Source organism: Malus sylvestris, chromosome 5 (assembly GCF_916048215.2).
Source record: "Malus sylvestris chromosome 5, drMalSylv7.2, whole genome shotgun sequence".
NCBI lineage: Eukaryota > Viridiplantae > Streptophyta > Magnoliopsida > Rosales > Rosaceae > Malus > Malus sylvestris.
Window position 1 is genome coordinate 4038950 of NC_062264.1, and position 10127 is coordinate 4049076.

Below are 10127 nucleotides of genomic sequence, written 5' to 3' on the forward strand. Positions count from 1 at the left end.
TTCTTAAGAAAATTGAGAGTTTTAACGAAAAGGGCCTGGAACTATTCATTCTTAATTATAAGGATATTTTGTGTATGAAAGGTCCATAATGGATCAGGTACTTTTTTTTATTTACTCTTATGTCATCATATCGGGGTCCACAAAGATGTTGACTTTTCTGTCTGAAAATATATCATTTTATATTATGCTATTAAACTTATGTTAATTTTACAGCTAGCTCTTCAGACTTCCATCATGTTGTCGATATTATGCAGCTCTTCTTCTGACAAATTATTCCAATATTGTTCATCGCCTTCTACTAGCTCTGCATCTCTTTCTCTATCTTCTTTCACCTTGTAATATATTTCTGTTGTTTCTTCTTTGAAATTTTGGGGCTTCCAATAAGGTTGATGACTGATTCTTGTTTTGCTGTAAATATACATCTCTTCTTCTTCTACTACTACTAGTACCATATCATACCTAAAATCTTCAAACTCATCTAAAGCAAGCATTTGGATCCCTCAAAATTTTAAAATATCTTTGTATGAAGGAGTCCACCTATGTGATGAGATAGGGTTTAGTCTAAATGATTTTTCATTGATCATGGCTATATGCCTAACTTTCTCCTTATGCATATGTACAAACCAATCTGGATGACTACTAATAAAACTTATGCAAATTTCCTTCCACGTTTCTAGATAATCTTCTGCTACTTTTATAAGTTTTTTAGGAAATGATTCTAGTTGAGAAATATAGTTAATAAATATTTTATCGAGATAACCAAACTCTAATAGTAAGGCAGTGGTAACTTCTACCACATTATGTTTTTCCTGATGCTCATAACTAAAATGCCATGATTTAAAATCTCTCATGTTAATCCTGGCCACAACTACGCTAACCTCTGGTTTACAAATACAATTTTCTGTACTATCATAAAGACATGGAGGATACATCTTTCTAATAATATTCATCCCTGGTTTTGGATCAAAGATGGACTGGTACAAGGCACATTGTAATTGTAATTGTAACTCTTTCATGGACTGTGATGCTCTGCTCAAGATCTCATTTTGCATATCTGTTAGCATTATTCTTAGTTTCGCCTTTGAAATTTCTTCTAATAAGACATCATCTAATATTAAGTCTGAAGATAAATTCCTAAGAAAACTTTCATATTTTTCTTGTTTTTCTTTGTCACTCAGAACCTGGTGCTGATCATTACTTTGATGTTGCTACATTTCAGCGTCTTCTTCTAAGAGCTCAATCTTAATTTCTTCTATGGGCTCATTAGCCTCTTGTTCTATGGGTTCAATAACCTCTTTTCCTTTATTCTTATGATGATCAGTTTCTAAATCTATTTTTAATTCTTTTTTCAAGGTGTCACTTGCCTTTTGCTGCATTCTAAGAGATTGGAGTTCTTGGTTCATTTTGGTAAACTTACCAAGTAATAACTCATGGTCCCTAGAAATGGCTTAAAGGTTGTGCTCAAGAGAATGAATATGCTGCTGGTTTTGGTGGAAATTAAAATTAAAGCTATCAAACTCTTATTTCAAGGCTCTAATTAATTTTTCATGACCTAACCTCATGCTTGACTGCTTAATTTGGATATTCCAGAAATTATCTAAGAGAACATGCTGCCCATCAGAAAGCCCTGGTACCCTTGACCTATATCTTAGAGTCGGATTTCTGATTCCTTCAACAATATTGCAATTAAAGCTGAACGTAGGTACTGGTAGTGATGCTGGTCTGCTCATGCTATTTTGAAATCCACTGAATGGTGGAGGTTGATGGTGCATCATCATGTCATTGAAAGAAACTCCTCTGCCTTGCAGCCTTGTGCTATTTGCTGATGATGGTCCACGATATTCCATACATGTTCAACAAATTAATCTTGATAAGATATCAGCTAATGTATTGTCATTACCTTTTATATGTTCAAAAATTGGTTTAAAACCATTTCCTGTAATTGAATCAACAAAATTAACCCATGTTCGGGCTGCCTGTTTATTAATATGTATCTTGTTATAATGAGAAACTATATTTTGACAATCTGTTCTAATCGTAAATACTTCATTATGTAAAAATAAAGAAAATGCTTCAAGTGAATTAATTATCCTTAGAATTTCTAAATCTGTTGATAGTAATCTTGACTGGATATCACTAAACTTTCCTGAGGAATATCTACAAACTTGTTCGTCACACTTTGGAGACTTCCTATGCTTTTTCTGGTATAGTATACATGCCCATCCTAATGATGAAGCATCTATTTCAACTATCTTGTAACTATTATCTAGTGGTAATGTTAATGACTTAAGTTTAGTAATTTCTTGTTTTATTTTTTAAACTAATTTAATATATTCACTATTAAAATATATTTGTTCTGTTTTGCTAGTTTTACTATGTAATACTGCTATTTTTCTTCCTAAATCAGGATAAAATTTCTTGCATAATTTAGCAATCCTAAAAACACTTGTAACTGTTTCTTATCTTCTAATTTATCTGAAAAATCTAACATCTTTTTAGCTATATGATCTTGTAATTGTATTGTACCTGACTTAATATACATTCCTAAAAATTCTATATCTTACTTTTCTAATGCTATTTTATTTTTGCTAATCACAATTCTATTATTGATAAATTCTTGTAATACTATCTCTAAATACTTCCTATGTTCATTTTTATTTTTACTATGTACTAAAATATCATCTACATAAACACTACAAAAATTATCATATTTCTTGAAAATTTGGTCAATCTTTCTTTGAAATATCGATGGAGCATTTTTAAGTCCAAATGGCATAACGAGCCACTCAAAATGTCCTTCTGGACAAGTAAAAGTTGTCAACTCAATTAATTCTTCTGCTAATCTTATTTGCTAAAAACCTGATTTACAATCAAATTTACTAAAATATCTACTTTCTTAAATTTTATTTATAAGTTCATCCTTATTTGGTAATTTATAACTATCTTCGTATGTATTATCATTTAATCTTTTGTAATTATAAACTATTCTAGCCTTACCTCTTTTTAGTTCCAAATGTTTTCTTACAATAAATGTTGCTGATCTATGTCTAGACTTAGATGGTCTAATTACTTTTAAATTTAACAACTTTTTTATTTGCTGCTCAAACTCTTGTTTATCTATTAGACTACAAGGCATATCAGCCGTCTTAATGGTTAAATCTGGATTAATTATATCTAATTTTGCTAGTATTTTATTTTTACTCCAATGTAACTGTGGGTCTTCTCCTATAATCCTAATTTGTTCTGCTAATTGTAACAATTATTATAAACTCTTTGGTCTATCTAACTGTAATATTTCTATACAGGTTCCTTCTTCTAAAATCAGGTATTCATGTTCAAAAATGTCTTCATCAAACTCTTCTACGTTATTATGCTCATCATTTTCTTTTGAGTTTTCTAAATGATAACTATCTTGGCCACTAGGCTCTTCTATACTTATGTTTTTGTATGTTTCTACAGTATTACTTTGGTCAGTTATTGTAATGCCTCTTTTGAAAAATGTTATGTTAGGGTTCATAAATAAAAAACCTTGCAAACTTTTCAAAAAGTTTAATCCTAAAATAAATGGATATGATCTCACTGGTGAAACAAATGTTAATGGTAAATTAAATTGTTGTTTTTCTACTTTAATAAACTCATTATTTATACAATGTGTTAAGTAAACTGGTCTCTCATCAAATTGTGTTATTCTTACTGGTTTTGCTAATTTTTGTCTATATTTTTCTGGTACTAACTCTTCTCTTATGACACTCTTTATACTCCATGTATCTATCATAGCTATAGTTTGTATCTTATGTTCTTTTGCTAATTCTATTTCGCAATTTATAGTGATTAAAGAACTATTTTTTTGTTTTTCTATACTATAAACAATATTTCCTAATATTTTTGATTCTGCTGAATTAACTTCTAATAACCTATTACTATAACATTTTTCACATAATATTGAGTATGTATTGTAGTATTTATTTGCAACTAATTTATTACACTTATGACATTTTTCTGGCCAACCTAAATTAATGTATTTATATTCTTTTTCATGCTGTTCTTCTATGAATGCACACATATACTCTTCTAGATCACTATTTGTGCTACTTAAATCTTCCGAGTCTGAATCTATCATGTTAATACTCTCTATACTATAAATACTCTCATTATCACTTAAATTATCTAAACTGTATATTGACTGAATATCTTCATCTTCTTCTAACTTAAACAACTCCTTCAAATGTACTTTTTCTTTCGACTGTTTACCTAATTTTGGACATTTAGGTCTAATATGTCCAGCTTCTCCACATGAATAACATTTACAACTACTCTTATCTTTTGGTGCTTTATATTTCCTAATCCAAGGTCTGCCACTTTTTTTTCTTAATTGTTTTGGAATATATTTTCTTTTCCTATATGTTCTTGAAAGTCTTATACTGAAATTCTTATGTTGTTTGTAGGGTTTATATGTCACAGCCCGTCCCGAGATTTTCTTATTAAGGACATGAAATGACGGATTTACCCTTAGCGGGTATTAAGGTATGTGTGTGACATTATTTGGTTTAACCTTATATATGTTTTGGAGAAAAATAATTTAGATGAGTTGGATTATAAAAATTGGTTTTTGTTAATTTTGGTTAAGGGATTTAGTTGGATGGATGGTGAGGATTTAGTGTGGACACCTTACACACCCTGCCCTCTCTCTATCCCGTAGCTCTCTCTCTCTCATCCCTCTCGACACTCTCTTTCTCTCACACCCATATCGTACGGCCACACCCAAAACCATTCAAAACTTCATGGATCGAAGCTATTGAGGTAAGATTCTTCATCCTTTCGTCGTCCTGAGTTGAATGGTACTAATTTTAGACAGTGAAACCTTCGATTTCACGTGAACCTGAACCCCTCATTTTTTGTCACTGTTCATGCACACGTGAAATGTTGTGTTTCAGGGAATTCTAAGCTTATAGTGAGCTTAGTGAGGTCCCAAGGAAGCTCGGAGTGCTTCATTTGAAGGATTTGGACGTCGGGATCACGAGGGTTGAGTTTGGCCGGTTTTGCTTGGATTTTTCCGGTGAGATTTAGTTGTTTTTGGAGCTTAAAAGTAATGTATCGTGATTCTACATGTTTGGGGTTTCATTTTGGTATAAAATACGAAGAAAATGGTTGAGAAACGAAGGAGAACAAGGCGTTTGAAGTTTGCCGGAAACCGGCCGCCGGAAAAACCAGTCCGGCGAACCAAGGTTGGGGATGATGCGTGTAGGGGCGCGTGCGGCCTCAAACAATTTATTTAAAAATTTCTCGACGTCCGTGACGTCGAGTAGGTCGATGTGGTATATTCATATACCCAAATTGAGCATCGTATGAGAAATTATTTCGAATTGTTGGTTATGTGTTTAAATTAACGTTTTTATAATTGTTTCGCATATAGGTGACACCTATCCCGAGGACGAGCGCATCCAGGGAAGTCACGGGGGTTACGACCCATCGACTTATCAGTGAGTGGGCAATTTTGTTTTTGTATTACCTATATACAACTGTTTTTCCCAGAAAATGCGTTTATATGAAAATTATGATTTAAATTGTCATGCATGCAATTGTTGAGATATTTAGTTTGATAATTAATGCATATATATATGTGAATTGACGCGGTGGACGCACAGGTAAGTTTTATTATTATTCAGATGAGTTATTTTATGTGAATTGCATCGAAAGCTCATAACATGCACCCTAGGTGTTAGTGCTTATATTATTATTCACCACATCGCACGCTCGTCTTGAATCCAAGTAGGTGGATGTCGTACATACCATGTGAGGATTCCGACATGCTAGTCATATAGATTACTAGATGTGATTCCGACTAGTGGGTGACCTTAGTTATGCGCGCTGATGATTGATAAGAGAAGCACTAGAACGTATTTATACACCTTTCATCGTACAAACTACCATATGTAGTTCCGAGTGACGTGCATAGTTGGGCCGTATAGGTCACTGTGGTGACTCCGCCTGAGTGGGATGTTGAGCTTTAGAATCAGCCGTACAAGACCATTGTAGGGTCTCCGGTTTATTTATTATTTCACCTTATTGATATTGATGCATTCTGATTATATTTTGGCATGGCATATCATTTCTGAGATGTTATGTTGATGGATATGAGCTGGGTTTTGTTGATATATGTTTATATACTATTTTCTGGGAAAGTATACAGGTTTTACGGTAAGGGGTTATAAATGTTTTAAATGAAACGTTTTGGAAAATCTTTGGTTTTACTGACCCACTCAATTTTGTTTTGCGCTCATCCAGTTTCTAGTTAGCGGTTGGTGGCTCTCGAGGTCTTTTTCCGGCATTCTGACATACGCTCTACATGTAGGACTCACCTGCGGGTGTTGTACTTTTATTTTGGTCCTACTTGACTGCACTTAAACCTATGCTCTGAATTTATATGTTTACTTTATAACTCATCCTTTTATTCTAGTAGGTTGTTCTACTAGAGATTGGTTTAATTTCCTTCATGTTCTGTTATATCTTGCTTCCGTGTCGCACTTTTGGTTACGTCACGCTCACGTGACGGCCAGCACGCCTTGATCCTCTGGGTCGGGGTGTGTCAGTTTGGTATCAGAGCTTAGGTTGCAGTCCTGTATAATTGTTAATGCTTTAATGATCTTTTGATGTTTTTTGTCAGAATTATGCCGCCTCGTAGAGAGCGTAGGGAGTCCCGCCGTACTCCTGACCCTAATTTCCCAGATATCGTTCAGTTGGGGGAAGCAATGGCTTAGGCTTTTCAGAATGTGATTCGTCCTCCTTCCCCACCTCAGATGACGCCCCTGGAGGCCATGTACAATTTGAAATTAGATCGTTTTATGGGTGATGAAGGTCACGAGGGGGCGGAGAAATGGCTAGACCATATTGAAAAGACGTTTCAGGTGATGCTAAGCCAGGGAAACTTTTCGGCTGATAGGTGGGTTGAGACCACTACCTGGTTTTTGGGTCGAGAGCCGGCAGGTTGGTGGAGGAATCAGACGTAGTTTATGTCCCCAACTATGGCATCTGATTGGGAGGTATTTAAAGATAATTTCAAGAAAAGATTTGTCCCCTAGAGTATATTGATCGCAAGAAACAGGAATTTACTCGGTTGAAACAGAGGAATATGATAGCTCATGAGTACTACAGAAAGTTTACTGATTTGTCTCGCTATGACCTTGATACAGCTGGTAATCAGGGAGAGATGCTTCGACGTTTCAAGTTGGGAACTAAGAGAAAGTGGCGTACTTTTGCCAGTGCACTTCCCTACGCCGATTACCATGAGTTTTTCGAGATTTTGGTTAGGATAGAGGACTCTGATAATCTTCCCAGTGAGAGTGAGGATGACGAGGACAAGAATGATGGTCAGAAGAAGGATGATAAAGGTAAGGGTATTTCTATTCCGGGACCTCGCAAGACGCAGAATTTTAAGAAGAGTGGGGCGAGTTCGAGTTCTTCTAGTGGTGGATATAGTATTACTAGGCCGATGAGAGGTGGTGGTAGATTTTCTAGTGGGCCTAGATTTCAGAGGCAGAGGGATTATGGTGGTGCTGGTGGTTCCGGCGCTCCGTGGTGCCGCCGTTGTAATTTTCGTCATCATGGTGAGTGTAGGAGAGGTAGTGGTGCTTGTTTTACTTGTGGGCAAATGGGACATCGGGCTTCTCAATGTCCCCAGGGTCAGCAGAGACCGCAGCAGACCACTATGCCACCTCCAGCGCCGATTCAGCAGAGCTTTGGACCAGGAGGTTATGGCCAGTCGGGTCGTGGTGGTGCCTACCACTACTAGGGGGATGCTGCTCCGTATGCTCCCGGACCTTATCAGTATCCCCAGGAGCCTTATCCTCAGGCAGGGTATTCTCAGGACTTTGGGGATTATTCTTCTTATTCATCCATGCCAGCTGGTGGATCTCAGTGGCATCAGGGAGGTCAGTCCTGTCAGGGGGAAGTTGCTATTGGTGGTGCAAGATCATCTAGGCAGCCTAGTCAGCCATGCCAGGGACGTACTTCTCAGGGATGAGGTAATCAAGGCAGTAGAGGTCGTGGTGGACGACAGCAAGCTCAGGGGCGTGTTAATCACATCTCACTGCAAGAGGCTCAGAACCATCCAGACTTGATCATGGGTACGTTAAATGTTCTTGGTCATTTTGCTAAGGTTTTGATTGATTGTGGTGCTATGCATTCTGTGATTTCTCATACGTTTGCTCAAATGACCCAACCTCACCCTTCACCTCTAGGATTTGATTTAGAGTTTGCCATGCCTAGAGGAGATAAATGTTATGTTGATAGTGTGTATCTTGGGTGTCCAGTGATGGTAGAGGGCGTAGTTATGCCAGCTGATCTTATTCCGTTAGATATTGTGGATTTTGATGTGATTCTAGGGGCTGATTGGTTGCATTGTAATCGTGCCCATATTGATTGTTATGGTAAATCAGTTACTTTTTATCGTCCTGGACTACCCGAGGTTACTTTTGTGGGCGAAATAAGTGGGGTGAGACATGGTGTTATTTTTTCCATAAGAGCAAGGAAATTATTATCAAAGGGTTGTCAAGGATATTTAGCACATGTGGTGTTAAATGATGTTGTTCCTCATAGTATAGAAGAAGTTGGTATGGTCAGACATTATCCTAATGTATTTCCTGATGATTTTCCGGGGTTGCCGCCAGACAGAGAGGTGGAATTCTCTATTGATTTGCTTCCAGGTACTGACCCTATATCCCTAACTCCTTATAGAATGACTCCTGCTGAGTTGAGAGAATTAAAATTCAGTTGCAAGAATTACTTGATAAAGGTTTCATTCAACCTAGTACGTCACCTTAGGGAGCTCCAGTATTATTTGTGAGGAAGAAAGATGGAACTCTGAGATTATGCATTGACTATAGGCAATTGAATCGGGTAACGATTAAAAACCATTATCCATTGCCTCGCATCGACGATTTGTTTGATCAACTGAAAGGTACGTATGTATTCTCTAAGATTGATTTGAGATCCGGTTATTATTAGTTGAAGATTAAAGAGGAAAATGTACCTAAGACGGCTTTCCGAACCCGTTACGGACATTATGAATTTCTGGTTATGCCATTTAGGTTGACTAATGCACCTGCAGCTTTCATGAGGTTGATGAATGAGGTATTCCAGCAATATCTTGATAAATTTGTTATTGTTTTTATTGATGGTATTCTGGTATACTCTATATCTAAAGCAGATCATATCTGACATCTTAACTTGGTATTAAAGAAATTGAGGGAGCATCAGTTGTATGCTAAGTTCAGTAAATGTCAATTTTGGTTGACTGAAGTGGCATTTTTGGGGCATGTTGTATCGGCTCAAGGAATTCAAGTTGATCCTCAAAAGATAGCAGCGGTGGAGAATTGGGAGCAACCTCGAACCGTCACTGAGGTACGAAGTTTTCTTGGTTTAGCAGGTTATTATCGACGGTTTGTTCAGGATTTTTCTATGATTGCTTTGCCGTTAACGAAGTTGACCAGGAAGGATGTTAAATTCGAGTGGGATGAAAATTGTGAGCGGAGTTTCCAGCAATTGAAATATTGCCTCACCCATGCTCCAGTATTGGTACTTCCTGATGATGGCGGTAATTTTGAGATTTACAGTGATGCTTCCTTGAATGGTTTGGGATGTGTTTTGATGCAGCATAATAGAGTGATTGCTTATGCTTCTCGACAGTTGAAAAATCATGAAATGAATTATCTTACTCACGATCTTGAATTGGCAGCCATTGTTTTTGCTTTGAAGATTTGGAGGCATTATTTATATGGTGAGAAGTGTAAGATCTTCACTGATCACAAGAGTCTTCGATATCTGTTTACTCAGCATGATCTTAATCTTCGTCAGCGAAGGTGGTTGGAATTGTTAAGTAATTATGACTGTACTATTGAGTATCATCCGGGTCGTGCTAATGTGGTAGCTGATGCACTGAGTAAGAAACCTCAAGGTAGACTCAATGCCTTATATGCTAGCCGTGTTCCTCTTCTTGCTGAACTGAGGGCAACTGGAGTAAGGTTGGAGTTGGAAGATCGAAGTGGAGCTTTTCTTGCTAGTTTTCAAGTCAGGCCAGTTTTGGTTGATCGTATACTCGAAGCTCAGATGGTGGATGAGGAAATTCAAGA